We start from the raw sequence: 19,545 nt of genomic DNA, 5'->3' as shown, positions 1-19,545 counted from the left end.
TAGAACAGAAAGTGCAGAGGGTACAAGCTCAGATTACAAAACGTAGGAGTGACGTAGATTAATAGGGATGGTGGGGGGAGTGAGCCTTAATTGGGAGCACTGCCATTTCTAGGGAGACATGTTCTTTCTCTCACTCTCACTGTGATTATTAAACAATCTAACTGGTAAGACGTTCCTTTCATTTTATCTTCTTATTTACTGCCATGGGGAGGAAGCCAATTCCCCAAAGCCTGTGAGACACCTTGAACCATGTACTGGGAGAGAAGCAGGATATGAAATAAATTAAGTAATAGACAGGAAGGGTTATAAAAGCCTAGTTTGTCTGATCAACAAGGTCTTCTCTGACCCTGGTTTTTTCCTTTGCATCCTCTGATGTCTGGCTCAACTCCAGACTAGTGGCTCCAAAGCCCTCTACCCACTAATATTTTACTGCATGTTCTGACTTTTAACAAAATAATTCAACTTGTGATCCTTCAGTCCAAGAGGCGGGTAGAAAAGATGCACAGCAAAAGCAGCCATTTTGCCCAATACTTTCCCCCTTAAAAGCAAAGAACAGAGCCTGCCAAACTTCTGCTAAAGACTTGATTGCAGTTGTTTGACTGCCTTAGTTCATTTGGGTGATTTTGAGGCACCAGCTATCATAAACCAGGGTGATGGGTGAATTTAAACCACACTTTTCTAAAGTACAGTACAAGCTCTTGGTCCTAAAATTGTATTCAACTTACAACATTGATAACCACAATGGGATATTAGGGGTAAGTGATGTTACAGGAAAAAAGAAGAAGAATGCAGGGTGGGGAGAACAGAATTTTCCTGATAGATTCTTTGATCATGCACAAGTCACTGGTGAACAATAAAATACCACGAAGATTGCTTCAGAAATTAGGTCCTGACCTAAGTTGTTGAAAAACAGCTCAAAGCAAATTGGAAACATAAATGGATTCAAGGGTTATTTTTCTCCAGACTGTATTTCAGTATAATGAAGACAAAGTCTGTATGTCATACTAAAGGCGAACATGAAAATTAATGCTGCCACCTTTTCTTTAAAAAAAAATGTTTTTGTTTTTTTTAATAAATTGCTAGAATCCTAGAGCATTGTGTGCAGTATATTGTAAGTGCCAGGTAGATGGATAGTATACAGTGCACAAATCGTCACTTGCGCAGATACTTTGTGATACATCCCATCTCCAGTTCTGTGCTTAATTTACTTAGGACAGTGGTAGGGGAAACAAAGGCCTTCCAAATATTTTCGGACTCTCAGCTCCTAGAAGTCCTAGCCAGCATAGCCAATGGTCAGGCATGGGGGTGTGGGGTTCCAGTCCAGCAAACATCTGGAGGGCCAAAGGGTTTAGGAGTAGGTCCCACTGAACCCATTGGATTCTTATCTCATTATTCAGTGGTACCTCGGGTTAAGAACATAATTCGTTCTGGAGGTCTGCTCTTAACCTGAAGCACCACTTTAGCTAATGGGGCCTCCTGCTGCTGCCGCGCCGCCGAGCACGATTTCTGTTCTCATCCTGAAGCAAAGTTCTTAACCCGAGGTAATATTTCTGGGTTAGCGGAGTCTGTAACCTGAAGCGTATATAACCTGAAGCGTATGTAACCCGAGGTACCACGGTACACGCTAAAGCTATTTTTGGCCATCTCACCACTTGCTTTTTCCTGTAAGACCAATTGCAGTCGTTAACAGTCCTCAACAGGTTTACCACACCTATCAGCCAATCAGCCATTCCCACCACCCTTCTGAGTCATACCCCTCCCCACCCTCTCACTATATATAAGGGCCTGGTGACTTCTGTTTCAGTGTATCTGAAGAAATGTGCATGCACACGAAAGCTCATACCAATAACAAACTTAGTTGGTCTCTAAGGTGCTACTGGAAGGAATTTTTTGTATTTTGCCCTGCCTCTGAATGCCAGTTGCTGGAAACCACAGGAAGGGACTCTGCTCTTGTGCACAAATCCTGCTTGAGGGCCTCCTGAAGGCATCTGGTTAGCCACTGTGAGAACAGCATGCCGGACTAGATGGGAACCAGCAGGCTCTCATTATGCTCTTATGTTGCAGTTCACAGGTGAAAATGCAGGCTACTGAATCCTGCAATAGCTGCAGTTTCTGGTCTCTCTCCAAACTTTTGCCTGAATTTTTGGACTCTCTCTGGGGGCATGGCCCATTGACTTTCCTTGGGGAGAGGATGATGAGCTCCTGAATTTCAAAACTTACCACTACACCATTGGAGGTGACTTTTCTGCATGATGATAGTACCAACCCTGTCAGTGCTGGCATAAACTCCTCAAACTCCCAACGCAGTCACACCTGCCCAGCAGCTTGTTTTCAAATACCAGCCAGTTTATTAGATCATAGGTGGATTAGATCATGGCATTCATGAATCACTTTGCCCATTTAAAAGCCAATTAAAAATAAATAAATTCAAAAGGAGCCCAGTCAAAATCCCACACTGCCACATGCCCGTGATGCCAATTCGCCCAGTGTGATCCAAACTGGCGACAGTGTGTGGATTCTTTCAGTTACTCACATGATGTGGAACATTCCATGATGTGTATGCCTTTGCCTCCTTGTGCCTCAAGCTGTCCTGCCCTTTTGCTGTGGAAATATTTTAATCTCCATTAATCCTTTAAAAAACAACCTTCTGAACTCTTCATAACTGCAGCATTAGACAAGTAATAATCCATCACTGGGACGCCAGGCTGTGCGGATTATGATTTTTATGGCATCAGAGAGATGGATTGCAATTTTATGGTTTATTATTATCATCTGTATCTATTATACACAAATAACTCATAAAGGGGAGAGGGTGAAAAGAGTGGGAGAGGAGTCGTGCCAGGATTGCCAAGCAACGGAATTTAACTTGGGAGGATGCCGGACTAGCAGCAAACTGGCGTCAACATGGGACACAAGTTGTGGGGTGACTTATGGGAGGCTGGGCAGAAAAAATGACAGCACCGTTCGAAAGTCTGCTCTGCCCAACTACACGTGGTGTTAAAACGTGCTTAAAGTGACTGGGTTTGAAAAGCAAAGATAGCAATCATGGGGAAGCCTGACTGACAACATGGCTGAGATTTCTCTGCTGAGATCCTGCGAGTTTCCTCCCCACAAGCTACTATTAGCATTGGGAGCAAGACTTCCACTGGCAGCATGAAAGCAAAGAGCTCTGTATGTGTAGAGTTTCAACAGAATCATGGCAGTGGAAGTGGGAAGTATAAATTCCCTAGGCTCACCCATCAAGGGTGCCAACTTGAATAAAAAATGGGGGGGGGCAGATAAGCCCTGCCTCACATAATCAATCACAAGACATGGTGCATGTGCACCGTATAACTAGCAGTGCTCATTAACTTGGGGGGGAATATTTTATTGGGGGGTGAAGGGACCTCAACCCTTAGGACTTTGCTCCTTTGTCACCCACACAATATGGTGGGTGACACCATATTGATTTGGGGGACCCATTCAAGACTTCTAGCAGTAGAGTCTGGTCCAATGGGGTGAACGGAGCACTGTGCTTCGTTTGCCACAATCTTCTCTCAAACTTGGGGTGCTTTGCCTGTCATTGGCTAATATGGCTCCCCCTAGCAATCCCAGTGGGCAGCAGCCACCCCTAGCAATCCCAGCAGGCAGCAGCCACCAATTCATTTAAACCCAACACATTGTTTAGGCCTCAGAAAAAGCACGTGGTACAATCAGCCCGGGACTGTGGACTTTTAAAAACGGTGTTCTCTGTGCAAAGCTGTAGGAAAGCCTTTATGTGTCATTTGTAGCTATGCTACATGCAGGGGAATGTTGCCATTACACACTGAAGGCTGTGTAAGCATTACTCTTCCCCACAAGCAAAGATTTTACTCCTGTCTGGCTATCTTTAGACACATACCCTTTAATAGTACAAGTAACATCCCTGTCCAAACACCCTGGAAAGCACAAGCAAACACCTCTGTCCAAACACAGTTAATCAGCACGTAACCTGGCAGCACAATTCAGTAGCAAGTTATCTGTGTGCTTTCTGGTGGTTCTGGTTCATTACAGTTGGGCTGTCATCGGAGAACCCATTGCTGTCTGTCCAGTGCCAGATTTACGTATAAGCTAAACAAGCTATAGCTTAGGGCCCCACTCTTTTGGGGACCCCCAAAAACATTAAAGGAAAAAAACAACAACTGGATATACATTTCCAAAATATAAGATAAAAAACAAATAAATAAAACCTACATAGTATCATAGTATGTAGGTACTATGTATCATAGTATTTTAATATTCTTTTGGAAGCCGCCCAGAGTGGCTGGGGAAACCCAGCCAGATGGGCGGGGTATAAATAATAAATTATTATTATTATTATATTACATACAGCAACAGTGTTTTGTATTGTGTAGGCTCCTATGATGTAAGTAATGGCCTCCGCCTGCTAGCCTGCTCCCTAAAATATCACTGGTTTGCTCATTTCTATATATAGGGTGCCTACATTCTGCAAGAAGATCAAACACATCCATTCTTAAGGAAATTAGCCCTGAGTGCTCACTGGAAGGACAGATCGTGAAGCTGAGGCTCCAATACTTTGGCCACCTCACGAGAAGAGAAGACTCCCTGGAAAAGACCCTGATGTTGGGAAAGATGGAGGGCACAAGGAGAAGGGGACGACAGAGGATGAGATGGTTGGACAGTGTTCTTGAAGCTACAAACATGAGTCTGACCAAACTGTGGGAGGCAGTAGAAGACAGGAGTGCCTGGCGTGCTCTGGTCCATGTCCATGGGGTCATGAAGAGTCGGACACGACTAAACGACTAAACAACAACAACATCATTCTGCATGTGCAAATGTCTCCATAAATGACCATATAGCATATATTCGACACACAAAAAAACAATGACAATTTGTTGTTGACAAAGGACAACTGGACATATAAAGGGCCCCATTACCTTCAGTAGCTGAGGGCCTCACCAAACCTACATTTGGCCCTGTGTCTGTCAATAATATTTGCTGCAGGGGAAACTCTACCTCACAGGTCCACTTAGGCCTGGTAGGGATCCATGAGTACATTTTTGCCAAGTCATGCCCATACATAACATCAAGTAAAAAGACACAACTGCAAACAAACCATCAGGAGCTTATAGTGTGTTGCTGATTGTTCCTTGGCAAGCAGGGTTTGCTGGCAGTGCCAATCAACTGAACAATGCTGACAGCAAGCCCCTCTGAAGTTGTCTGTACACAGGTGTGGGTTGGATTCAAGCCATAATGGCAGATAGACATTTTCCTCTGTGGGTTAACTTTGCGGACAGCTTTGTCGTTCTGCAGAAGAAATATATCTGCTTGCAGGTACAGTCTGAATCCCAATGGCACCTGCAAGCAAACAAATTGTGGTTCATGGTTGGCACCAAACATGCTCCTCTTTTAAAGGTAAGGTAAAAAGGTAAAGGACCCCTGGACGGTTAAGTTCAGTCAAAGGCACTATGGGGTGCACAGCTCATCTCACTTTCAGGCTGAGGGAGCCAGCATTTGTCCACAGACAGCTTTCTGCGTTATGTGGCCAGCAGGACTTAACAGCTACTGGGGCACATAAAACTGTGACAAGTGCCAGAGAGCATGGAAACACTACACCATTATCTATTTATCTATTTGCACTGGTAATGTTTCTGAACTGCTAGGTTGGCAGAAGCTGGGACTAAGCAACGGGAGCTCACCCCATCATGTGGATTCAAACCACCAACCTTCTGATTGGCAAGCCCAAGAGGCACAATGGTTTAGACCACAGTGCCACCCGCGTCCCTTTTAAAGACCATCACTGCATGTTGTGGGAGCCAAATTTATAGCTTAGCTAAGTGCTACGCAGGTGGCTCTGTGGGTTAAATCACAGAGCCTAGGAATTGCCGATCAGAAGGTCGGCGGTTGGAATCCCCACGATGGGCTGAGTTCCCGTTGCTCGGTCCCTGCTCCTGCCAACCTAGCAGTTCAAAAGCACCTCAAAGTGCAAGTAGATAAATAGGTACTGCTCCGGCGGGCAGGTAAATGGCATTTCCATGCGCTGCTCTGGTTCGCCAGAAGCGGCTTAGTCATGCTGGCCACATGACCCGGAAGCTGTACGCTGGCTCCCTCGGCCAATAAAGCAAGATGAGTGCCGCAACCCCAGAGTCGGTCACGGCTGGACCTAATGGTCAGGGGTCCCTTTACCTTTACCTAAGTGCTGTATGAAGAAGTGTTTCCTTTTCTCTCCCCGATTCTTCCAACTTTCAGCTTCATTGCATGGCCCTGGGTTCTATTAAAATGATTGTGCTACTAGCCTCCCGAAATGACATGCCACAATCATAGTACAACTTTGTATGATAAATAAGTTCCCTGTGATTGCACCCCTAAAGCCCTCGAGTGTTTCCTTAATATACATAGTCATAAAATGTTATTAATCCAGCAGGATCCATGTCATCTATTTAACATATATTATAAACAGCAAATCTAAAGTGAGAGGAATGGAAATGGCCTTTATATTTATGCCCTTTGAAGGGGCAAATGTTGTACTGGGTGTCAAGAGTCGTCTGTACAAATGTCCGCAGATTGCTTCTTGGCTGTTGCCAAAACATGTCATGAAAATTCTGACTCAGTGGAGCTCAGAGTCATACCTTCCCTCAGTTAATAATACATCAAATGCTGAAAGTCCGTGCTCTGAGGAGCAAGAGCAGCCAAATGGCAGCCCAATGCAGACAAAAGGACTTTGGACCATTAAGGTGACAGAGATAAATCCTGGCTTCAAATATTAATTCGAAAGGGCCCAGTAGCTTCCCACCTTGTAATAGATTCAGACTGTCAGCCCATATTTCAATAGATTTATCTCAACATTAATGCTTGGCCAAGAGGGAGAAAAAGAGAGAGCGGGATGGAAAGAATGAAATATGGTAAGAACTCCCTGATGACTTTTTCTTCCTTCCTTCCTTCCTTCCTTCCTTCCTTCCTTCCTTCCTTCCTTCCCCTGTTCCTTTTTGACCATCATGGAGTCGCCACCCAATTTCACTTATGTTTCAGGTAAAATTCAAGGCACAATTTGAAGGAAAGGCTACAGACAGGAAGGCCAGCAGAAGAAGCAGTATGATGTAGGGGATAAAGTATCAGACGAGGGCTGCAGAGGTTTTGAACTCAAATCCTAACACAGCCATGATGCTTACTGGATAACCTTGGAACAGTTAGTTGCTCAGTCTAACATACCAAACAGGCAGAGTTGTTACTAATACCATATCTTCCGAATTTCAAGGGATGGCTGTGTTTCAGTCTGCATATGGTTTCAGAAAGTGTGAATTAGGTCGTTTTAAATGCCAACTGAATGTCTCCCTCCCCCTACATCCCTAGGTAGAGTACTTTGCTTGGTTTCTTTCAGGGATTCCTTAGCTGTGATTCCTACATTGCATGGGGCTGGAGTAGTTCACTCTTTGGATCCCTTTGAACTGTACAATTCTATGATTTCTATATTCTATGGATGCTGAGCAGCCTGGTTCCCATGCATGTCATTTCAAGTTAGAAGGATCAGATAGCATCCGTCGGGCAGAGTGAAGCAGCTATCTCAAGCTGCTGGTTTTGGTTGGCAGTAAATGGATAGTTAGTTACTTAATTGTTGTTGTATGCTTACTACCAGGGAGCAAGAGCCTTTTCGGATTTTCTGCTTCAGGTGTCCCCAAACCTGACTGCCTTTGGGTACTATATGCAGCTTGGCAATGGCAAGGGCATCATTTCAGCCAGTCCTGATGGGCTAGATCAGCCTTTCCCAGCTCGGTTCCTTCCAGACGTTTTTGGCTACAAACCCCACTATCCCTCACCATAACTGGGGCTGTTGGGAGCTGAGCTCAAAACAATGCATTGGGTTGGGTAATGGTGAACTAGATCAGCCTTTCTCAATTTGTGGGTCTCCAGATGTTGTTGAACTACAACTCCCATCACCCCTAGCTAGAAAGGCCAGAGCTCAGGGATGATGGGAGTTGTAGTCCAACAACATCTGGGGACCCACAGATTGAGAACTGCTGAACTAGATGGTCAAAGAACCTGACCTAGTGTAAGGCCAGCTCCTATGCTATACACCTCCTCAGATAAATGAGATAGGTCTACATAGCCAGTCAGAAGTCCAGGCAACCAACACAGCAGAGCCTGTAGTGTGGACTATCTAGGGTGCAACTTGAATGCTTCTCCCCTCTGTTTCCACTGCTTGATCGTCCATCACTGATGTGGGCAACTTCCACCATACCAAAAACCTGCCTGCAGTATGTCAATAACAACCATGTCCAAAGAGTATGAAATCTGCCCATTCAAGCTTTCCAGAATGCCCACACACCATGTATGCCACCAGATTGGATGCCTGTATATCTGACTGGGTGTGGGGAACAGCATGATCCAAGAAGGTGAAGCTGGTAATGTCATCTTTGTAAGGCATGGCGCTGGGGCACCTTTGACTTCCAGATGTTGCTGAACTACAATTCCGATCTTCCCTGCCCATTGGCCATACTCACTAGGGCTGATGGGAGTTGCAGTTCAGTCAAAGCCTCCCCACACCTGCTATAAAGAGAAACTTCAAAACATGTTGAAAACGTTCAAGATGGATACTGAAATATCAGCTCCCATTTCAGCTGAAGAAAAGAAAAGAAAATCCACAGTTAATAAAGATCCTTCTCCCCTCACATCTAGTGTGATGTCAAAAATATTCTATATATATAGTTTGAGAAGATGGTTGTCGAATATAAATATATGGGCTAACAGTTCATTTGTTTTTCCTTTCCGATCCCAATGCATTCTTTTCTTGTCATCTTCATATAATGAAGGATTAGAGAGCAAACATGAAAAATAATTGAGTTTAAGGCACAAACAGGTGCACTTAATGCTAAAGGCCCCGTGGCTGGCTATTTTTAAGGCACACTTCCTTCTCCTGGTAAATAAGTTATTAAAAATATCACACAAACAAAACAGATGCAGATGATATATCTCATGCACATCACGTCCAGTAATCCGTTTCATCTGGTGGAGCTGGTGCAAGGACTGGAATATTACGGTGGAGAGAACAGGGGCAGATTAGATTCTGAAGGTGGTGAGCTGTCCACTCCAAAGCCAATGTCTACAATCCTGTTTCCAGTCAAGCTCTTTAAATCCCATTGACCTCAGTGGAACTCAAGCAAGTACATAGGACTGTAGCCCACGTCACATGGGGGTATAAAAACTAGTTAGCAACATCTAAGATTACAGCAAGGTTTGTTTGTTTTTTGGTCGCATCTAATTTTAAGCATAGGACGCGGGTGGCGCTGTGGGTTAAAGCCTCAGCGCCTAGGGCTTGCCGATCGAAAGGTCGGCAGTTCGAATCCCCGCGGCGGGGTGCGCTCCCGTCGTTCGGTCCCAGCGCCTGCCAACCTAGCAGTTCGAAAGCACCCCCGGGTGCAAGTAGATAAATAGGTACCGCTTACCCGCGGGAAGGTAAACGGCGTTCCGTGTGCTGCGCTGGCTCGCCAGATGCAGCTTTGTCACGCTGGCCACGTGACCCGGAAGTGTCTTCGGACAGCGCTGGCCCCCGGCCAATAGATGTGAGATGGGCGCACAAACCCCAGAGTCTGTCAAGACTGGCCCGTTCGGGCAGGGGTACCTTTACCTTTACCTTTAATTTTAAGCATACTTTGGCCCAGGAGAGATAACAAAATTAACACTGTTTGCTCAGCTGCTTCCTCCCAGGGTTCAAAAAGCCCTCTGCTGCCTTCTGCACTTGACAGTCAGGGCAACTGCCACGTTGCCACAGCAGGTTGGAGACTAGCGAGAAAACAGGCCCAATTGCTAAAGCATGTCCACCTTTTGGTTCTGAATTTTCAGGGATGAACATTTTCAATGCATGAAGTTCAGAGCTTGGGAGTGAATAAAATGGTCTCTAAAAGTCAAGTCAACTTCCTGAAAATGTGTTTTTGCACTGTTTCACTACCATTTCATTCTGCGGCTGTCTACCAGCTCCATCTGGTACGCAGGCTGAGACCCTACTTGCCCGCAGACTGTCTCACCAGAGTGGTGCATGCTCTGGTTATCTCCCACTTGGACTACTGTAATGCGCTCTACGTGGGGCTGCTTTTGAAGGTGACCCAGAAACTACAATTAATCAAGAATGCAGTAGATAGACTGGTGACTGGAAGTGGCCACCGAGACCATATAACACTGGTCCTGAAAGACCTACATTGGCTTCCAGTAGGTTTCCGAGCAAAATACAAAGTGCTGGTGCTGACTTTTAAAGCTCTAACGGCCTTGGCTCAGTATACCTGAAGGAGCGTCTCCACCCCCATCGTTCAGCCCAGACACTGAGGTCCAGTGCTGAGGGCCTTCTGGCGGTTCCCTCACTACAAGAAGTGAAGCTACAGGGAACCAGGCAGAGGGCCTTCTTGGTAGTGGCACCCGCCCTGTGGAACACCCTCCCACCAGATGTCAAGGAGATAAACAACATCTGAAGGCAGCCCTGTTTAGGGAAGTTTTTAATGTTTGATGTTTTGTCATGTTTTTAGTGTTCTGTTGGGAGCTGCCCAGAGTGGCTGGGGAAACCCAGCCAGATGGGTGAGGTATAAAGAATAAATTATTATTAATAATATTATTTCGCTGCCATTTTTGGCAGCTGCTTTGTTGTTGTGCCCATGGGAGGCCTATTTAAACCTTACTACAACAACCAAACAGTGTCTTCTGGAACTAATTTCAATGTATGTTCTTCCACTTTTGCAAATGGAACATGGGAAATTGCCTTAAATGGAGAGGGACCAGCTAGCTCCAGTTTTCTACACGGAGGGAAAGCAGCTTTCCATGGCATTAGGCTGGATTCTCTCCCGGCCCTACCGAGAGATGCCAGAGAGGGAACCTGGGACTCCCTGCGTGCAAAGCAGATGCTCTTATCATCCTAATATTCCATTCCAAAGAGGAAGCTGCCCTATACAGAATCAGACCCATTGTTCCATCTAGCTTGGTATCACCTGCCCTGGCTAGTAGGCCATCTTGAAGGTTTACACAAGGGTTCTCTCCCAGCTCTACCTGGAGATACCATCTGCCACATTTGTTGTTGTTGTTTAGTTGTTTAGTCGTGTCCGCCTCTCGTGACCCCATGGACCAGAGCATGCCAGGCACTCCTGTCTTCCACTGCCTCCCGCAATTCGGTCAAACTCATACTGGTAGCTTTGAGAACACTGTCCAACCATCTCGTCCTCTGTCATCCCCTTCTCCTTGTGCCCTCCATCTTCCCCAACATCTGGGTCTTTTCCAGGGAGTCTTCTCTTCTCATGAGGTGGCCAAAGTATTGGAGCCTCTGCTTCACGATCTGTCCTTCCAGTGAGCACTCAGGGCTGATTTCCTTCAGAATGGATAGGTTTGATCTTCTTGCAGTCCATGGGACTCTCAAGAGTCTCCTTCAGCACCATAATTCAAAAGCATCAATTCTTTGGCGATCAGCCTTCTTTATGGTCCAGCTCTCACTTCCATACATCACTACTGGGAAAACCATAGCTTTAACTATACAGACCTTTATCTGCAAGGTGATGTCTCTGCTTTTTAAGATCTGCCACATATGACCTAGCAAAGATTCCTCTACTGTAGGGGGTTAGACTAGATGAGTTTTAGGTTCTTTTCCAACTCTGCACTTCTCTGATTCTGTGAAAACAGACACTCTGTCACTGAGCTGCAGCCCCAAGCTATCAAATCAACCTGTTATTGTAGCACTACATGAACTCTTATTCTCATTTCATTCACCGTCCCTTGGATCTGACCTGATCCCAAGGTCCTTGCACGCTAGGGCAGAAGACCACAGAGGCAGGAGGTGGGGAGAGGAAAGAGCTACAAGAAGTCTAGAGGAAGGGAGGGTGGGGAATAAGGGTGTGCTTGTCTTCTTTTCCTCAACACTGCACAGCTATGTAAGAAGCAGGGACGTTTAATCACCTCTAAGAAGGAAGATGGAGGAGTCTGACTGCTTTTTCACTAGGAGGGGGAAACAAAACCATAAAAAAATGTGACAGATTGTAAGATGATACCAGACAAGGCAGTAACTACTCCCAGCATGGGTTGCTACTAATGAATTATATGCTGACAAGCAACGCTGGCAACAACAAAATCTCGTAAAGCAGGGGAGGGGAAAAAAGAGAAAAAGAAATAAGTGCTGGAGAGCCTGGAGGTTGATAAGACGAACTGTAGGAAGAAAGAGCGGTAGACTCAAAGGTGCTGGGAGATGCTATTGCAGCCTGGACAGTCACACAGGTTGTTTTTGAAGGCCTGTGCCAAACAGGCGTACATATGATCATGGAGATGCAGGCATAGGGAGATAGGGACGGATAAGGCATATGGCAAGGAGTCAGAGGGCACAAGGACTGTGGAGGCAATGCGAGGCTCGGGTACCTGGTGAGAAATTAAATTAGCAGCCACAACAAGTCTTGCAGCTACTGGGATTAATGAGGATATTTTAAGAAGGAGAGGAGAGGTGAGAAGGAAATGAAAGCTGATACGACATGGAAAGGAGGAAGAAAAATGATCACAATTCGCTTATGTGGAAATGTACAGCTGATCCCCTGCCCCACCTCTCTCTCTCTCCTTGTCTTGTGGTAACAAAGATGGCCAAGCCACTCACAGGTTTGGGGTGGTCTTTTTCTGACTGCCAATAAATGCCTTCTTTGTCCAGTGATATTTTTTTTTCAGCAGGTGGAAATAGTATTCACTTGTAAACAGACATGATAGACGCTAATAAAATTACGCCTGGCATGGAGAACATGGATAGAGATGTGTTCATAATGCCAGAACTCACAGACATCCAATGAAGATGAATGCTGGGTGGCTCAGGAAAGATAAAAGTTAAACTATGGAGCTCATTCTCATGGTGGGCTGTGATGCTTTCCAAGAGGATTGAACAAATTCATGGAGGAGAAGACTATCAATGGCAATGAGTGAGGATGTCCAGTCTCCAACCTTCTGAAACCAGTTGCTGGAAACCCATGCCCTCAACATGTCTCCTGTGAAAATAGGGATGTCCATTATTATTATTATTATTATTATTATTATTATTATTATTATTATTATTATTATTATTATTATTATTATTATTATTATCTGGCTGGGTTGCGCCATCCACTCTGGGAGACTTCCAACATATATAAAACATAATAAAACATTGAACATTAAAAGCTCCCCTATACAGTGGTACCTCGGGTTACAGACGCTTCAGGTTACAGACGCTTCAGGTTACAGACTCCGCTAACCCAGAAATAGTACCTCGGGTTAAGAACTTTGCTTCAGGACTTCCGGGTTAGCGCCATTGGCGAATGGCGGAGTTCCTCCGACCGGAGGAACTGGCTCCATGGAAACTGGGTCTTCCCGCCGCGGCGAAGGTGGGGACCCGCTAGAAATCCCAGGCGGAGGAAGCCTGGGAACGTGGGGTTCAGCAGAGCACCAGGAGCGCCCCCCCTACACACCGGGAACCCCATTTTGGGGCTCCAGAGTGAAGTGGGGTAAGCGGCGCGGTGCTGCGAACTGATTGCTACTTTCACGGAGTGAAGCCGCACAGCCATTGCCGGAGAGCGCTGACTTTTTCCTGTGGACAATTGGATTTAAAATAAGTACCCGTGAGTAGAAATGGAAAATTGGATCAAGAAATATCTTAATTTGGCACCGAAGCGGGAAGGTTCAAAACAGGAAGTCCGCCTTCCGCTTTTTGTACATAGACTGAAGCAAAAACCTTGTAAGCTAAAGCCTGGAAAGTCGTTAAAAAAGTTTAAATTTCCTTCATTTATAATTTCTGAAACCCCCTTGGAAGCAGGAGAAAGGGGGGGGGACTTTGTTTAACGCCTGCAGGAGAGGGAGTGAAGAAAGATAAGTTTCCACCGTCTCTAACCTGGGAACAGGGTGTCAGAGACAGAAATTCTTGGAGAGGTTCATTGACTGTGAATGGAATATTTTGACAGATAGCTAAAGAAGAGAAATAAATTGATTCCAATGTTGCCTTCTGCATTCTAAAGAAACAAAATACTTGGAAAATGAAAGTAATTTTCCTTTGTTGGACTTGCCTTAAAAAAAATGGATACAAATAGAAATTGTCTCCCCTAGAGGGAGCTTGCTAAATTGTTGCTGCAGTCTACTTGAGGACTCTACAGCTGTCAGATTAAGATCGTGGGACCAGTCCTTTTTGACCTTGACTAAATATGAGCTGGGAGGAAGTTTTGGTGCTTGCTTTATGCAAGACAAGTGCCTTGCTGGAACAGATGCATGAGAAGATGGATTTGATGAATGAGAAAATGGATTTGATGACGGTTGTGGTTAATAACTGTGGACAAACAGGGAATATTGATACAGAAACTATTCAGGGACCAACTCAGGAACCTGTACTGATTGGGCAAGTGCAGAAGATAATGGAGGAGGTTGCGGTTGCACCTCAAATAATACAAATGCAGAGACCCGCGCCCTACAGGAGCATAAGCCGCTGTCTTTGAAGATTGAAGTTGGAGTCGGCCAGGGGGAGTCTGGAGCTGAGGAGGTTCTTAACTTTGGAGAGACCTCGAAATATGTTTTTAAATTTTTTTTTGGACTATATTGATGACTGTGGGGAGTGGGACTCTGGGGAATGGGCTGGTTGGATGAAGGGAGACGAAGATAATTTTGGGTTGGAATCCCCCAGAGACCTACTCCCCAACGAGAAAGGAAAGAAACTAAGAAAGAGACCAACAAAAGTCAAGGAAAAGTGCAAGTATAAACAAGAAGAAGAAGATGATCTGCAGAAGGGACATGGAAGAGACTTAAGGGCCTCGGATATTAGATTACCAGGTTGATGGACTAGATGGAATGGACAGTAAGGACTGACATGACCCGAGACCAGGAAGAAGAGACGTTGCATGAAGATTGGAAGAAAATTTATAAAGAATTTTTTTCCCCTAGGGAATTAGACTAAAATTAATGAACATTAGGGGAAATGTTGAAATGAAACTATATGACTCTAGTAGAAAAGACATCAGGAGTTATGTATAATCGAGTATTAAGCGTTAAGCTCTAAAGTATTTTTTTGGTAAGATAAGGTTAAATAACTTAAGGTAATTTGAATAACAGAATATGGGGAAAGGATGGAAAGGATTTGTTGTGTTAATTAATAGGTTAAATTGTTAAGATAAATTATTTAGTAAAAATTGAGAAAGATGGAAAGAATTTGCTGAAATAATCAGTTAAACTAGAATACGAAAAGGGAGGTGTGAGGAGGTCAATGAAACAAGCAAATGGAAGTTAAAGATATGTAATATGGGATTTGTGTCTTTTTTCCCCTTCTTTTTTATCTTTTTGCTGTATTGTTGCATTGGTTTTTATGTCTTTTTTTTCTTGTTTTTTTCTCTATGTATTGCAGTGTTGTTTTTAATTTTTTTCTTTCTTTTCTGTAATTTTGAAATTATTAATAAATATTTTTTTAAAAAAGAACTTTGCTTCAGGATGAGAACAGAAATCGTGCGGCGGCAGCACAGCAGCAGCGGGAGGCCCCATTAGCTAAAGTGATGTCTCAGGTTAAGAACAGTTTCAGGTTAAGAACAGACATCCAGAATGAATTAAGTTCTTAACCTGAGGCAGGGGCGTAGGAAAGGGGGGACGGGGGGCGTCCGCCCCAGGTGCCATCATGGAGGGGGGTGACAAATTATCAAGGAACAATTACTGCCCTACTAGGGTGGTTCATAAAAAACTTTTTTTAAAAAAAAATGCTTCATTTGAATGCTCTGTCAAATGTTGCATTTCCTCGAACCAGAAAGGTATGAGTTCTGCACACCATTTGACTTCTTTTACATAACGCAACTTGTGAGCATTTGCAGCTAAATGTGTGATCATAGATCAAACAAGATAGCCTTTTCCTAATTAGGGAGAGCTTTTACAGTGATTAAAAGAAAATAAGCTGCCTACTTGAGAGAACAAAGTGGGGAGGGGGGATCTCTAGATGGTAGCCATTTTTAAACACGAGATTGAGGAACCTCTTCAAAATTCCAGTTCAAAGCAGAGAGATGAAGGTAGATGTTAATGCATTAAACATCCCTCAAATCAAATACACTTCTGCGCTAAAATTAACTTTAAACACCAACAAATTTCTGGAATAGTGGAGAGAGCATTAGATTCTGCTCAGATGTTGGATTTGAATACGGGATTAGTACTTTAGAAAGAAACCACTAACAAGGGAATATTTAGGACTTGGTGCCTTATTGCAATATATCATTCATGCCAGATCCTGCTCTGAACTCCTGCAGGGGTTGATTTTGAAACAGCCAAAGGTCCGTGGGATATAAGCCAAGGAAAGACTTCGTACAGCTTTATTTTACAGTTGGTGCAAAATAGCAACAAATCAGACACTAGAAAACCTTATGGCTTTCTAATCTCTCACCTGGCATATTCCTTACCTGCAAAGGTTGAGGAAGAACGTCTCCACAGTGCAGACACACACCCTGCAGCATCGTTTTAAGCATCCAAATCTCTGAGGCATTTTGAAGAAGAAGAGTTTGGATTTCATATCCCGCTTTATCACTACCCGAAGGAGTCTCAAAGCGGCTAACATTCTCCTTTCCCTTCCTCCCCCACAACAAACACTCTGTGAGGTGAGTGAGGCTGAGAGACTTCAAAGAAGTGTGACTGGCCCAAGGTCACCCAGCAGCTGCATGTGGAGGAGCAGAGACGCAAACCCAGTTCACCAGATTATGAGTCTACCGCTCTTAACACTACACCACACTGGCTCCACACTGGCTTATGGAAGTCTCCATTTTGCTTCTGGGCCATGTAGAAATCTCTTAGGCTTGGATAAACTCCCCAAATTGTCCAGAATGACTACACTTTGGTTCTTGATTGGGGATTTGTCTGAATCTTTTTCTAACTCATTTCACACACACACACACACACAACAGTCAGAGCCGACTCTCCCACTGGTGTTAGTGGTTCATTGCGCCAGGGCGCTGGCCTCTCAGGGGCGCCCTAGCGAGTGGGAGAGCTGTGTGGCTTTGCCCACAGCCTCCCTTTTCCCTGCACGCCCGCCAGCTGCGCCCCGCCAACTATATGGCTGGCAGGCGTGCAGCTTCCTTTCCAAGCCTCCCGCGGGAGGATAGAGCAGCTTGCCTCCTGAGCCTCTGCATCTGCCAAAGACAGACCTGCTCCCAGTCGTTGTCCTCCTCCTGCTTCCTGGTGAAAGGTGGCGCACAGCCTTCCTGTTTTTTTTTATATATATATATATAAATTTTTTTATTGGTTTTACAAAATTTTTATAAACAATACAAACAAATAAAAAGACAAAACAAACATGTATAATTTCATCTCCTTATTTCATAAACCTCACTTCTCTGACTCCCCCAAACCTCCCCTTTCTACATCCCAATTTCCAAAATTATTTCAGCAAGTCCTAAACTTAATTTTGTCAAATTTGTTCCTTATTTGTTCTTTTCTTTTACTTAATCTTTTGTCGCTGTAATCTCCTTTTCTTACTAAGAACCTCAACATTAATTTTATAGTATTTCTTGAGATACATTTTAAATTTCTTCCAGTTTTCATCCGCCGTCTCTTTCCCCTGTTCACGAATTCTGTCAGTCATTTCAGCCAGTGTCATATAGTCTATCACCTTCATCTGCCATTCTTCCAGAGTGGGTAGATCTTGAGTCTTCCAATGCTTTGCGATAAGGATCCTTGCTGCTATAGTAGCATACATAAAAAAATTCCTATCTTTCTTCGACACCAATTGGTTAGCAATGCCCAAGAGAAAGGCCTCTGGTTTCTTAGGGAAAGTACATTTTAGTACCTTTTTCATTTCATTATATATCATTTCCCAGAAAGCCTTAATCTTCGGGCACGTCCACCAAAGGTGGTAGAAAGTACCTTCAGTTTCTTTACACTTCCAACACTTATTATCAGGCAAATGATACATTTTTGCAAGCTTGACTGGGGTCATGTACCACCTATAGATCATTTTCATAATATTTTCCTTTAAGGCATTACATGCCATAAATTTTACATGCCTTCTTGGGCACTCCAACCCCGGAGAGCATGTCTGCCAGCACGTTTTCCTGCTTGATTGCCACCACCACGTCGAGGATCAGGGCAGTGGGGGAGGCAGAGGACATTTTCTACTGCCCCCTCCCTTGTTTTGGAGTTGCTGGGAGGATGCCGGAGGGATCTTTGCACCACGGCACCGGATATGCTTAAGACTGCCCTGCCAACAGTTGTTTAGAAATTGGTGCCCGAGTTTCGATTTCGCTTTTCCTCTTTCCTCCCTGTCCCTTTCCCCTTGTGTGTCATGTTTTTATATATATATATATATATATATATATATATATATATATATATATATATATTTGCTTTCGTAGATTTTCACGGGTATAGGAATGCAGGTTTTGGTGTCTTCGGGTGTCTTCCCGTGTAAGAGTCGGGGTGTCTGTGCGACGTTTCGACGAGGTCTCACTCGTCATCTTCAGGCTGGTGCTTTCGGCTTCTTGTTACTGGAACAGAGCAGAGTCTGGTGTTTGAGTTCCTATAAATACTGTTGAGGGGTGTGGTGTATAGCCTCCAACGTTCTGGGCAGAGAGGAAGTTCCTAGATTAGTGTGCCTTTTCTTCTTTTGTTCCTTAATTACTTGAGGGATATCTTGGGTGATTTCATGAGTGATATTCTGAATATCACTGGGTGGGTCATTAATTACTTGAGGGATATCTTGGGTGATTTCATGAGTGATATTCTGAATATCACTGGGTGGGTCATTAAGTGTAGATTAGTTGCTAAAGCTCTCGTGTCTTGACCTCTTGAGCTTGTGAAGAGTTTTTCTGAGAAGATGGCTGTGCTGCATTTAGTTGTGCTCTGGCTTGGCTTCGTGTATAGGGGCGAGCTATGGTTTTGTGCCTTGTGCCAGCCAGATCTGTGTAGGGATTGCAGGGGGGTGCAGCATCCGGAGGTGCCACTATAGTTTGGTTCCATCCAGCAACCAAACTATAGTGGCACCTCCGGATGCTGCACCCCCCTGCAATCCCTACACAGATCTGGCTGGCACAAGGCACAAAACCATAGCTCGCCCCTATACACGAAGCCAAGCCAGAGCACAACTAAATGCAGCACAGCCATCTTCTCAGAAAAACTCTTCACAAGCTCAAGAGGTCAAGACACGAGAGCTTTAGCAACTAATCTACACTTAATGACCCACCCAGTGATATTCAGAATATCACTCATGAAATCACCCAAGATATCCCTCAAGTAATTAATGACCCACCCAGTGATATTCAGAATATCACTCATGAAATCACCCAAGATATCCCTCAAGTAATTAAGGAACAAAAGAAGAAAAGGCACACTAATCTAGGAACTTCCTCTCTGCCCAGAACGTTGGAGGCTATACACCACACCCCTCAACAGTATTTATAGGAACTCAAACACCAGACTCTGCTCTGTTCCAGTAACAAGAAGCCGAAAGCACCAGCCTGAAGATGACGAGTGAGACCTCGTCGAAACGTCGCACAGACACCCCGACTCTTACACGGGAAGACACCCGAAGACACCAAAACCTGCATATATATATATATATATATATATATATATATATATATATATATAATG

Source organism: Podarcis vaucheri, assembly GCF_965113315.1.
Source record: "Podarcis vaucheri genome assembly, chromosome: 14".
NCBI classification, from domain to species: domain Eukaryota; kingdom Metazoa; phylum Chordata; class Lepidosauria; order Squamata; family Lacertidae; genus Podarcis; species Podarcis vaucheri.
The sequence above is the reverse complement of the archived record's forward strand: the minus strand, read 5'-3'. Positions refer to the sequence as shown.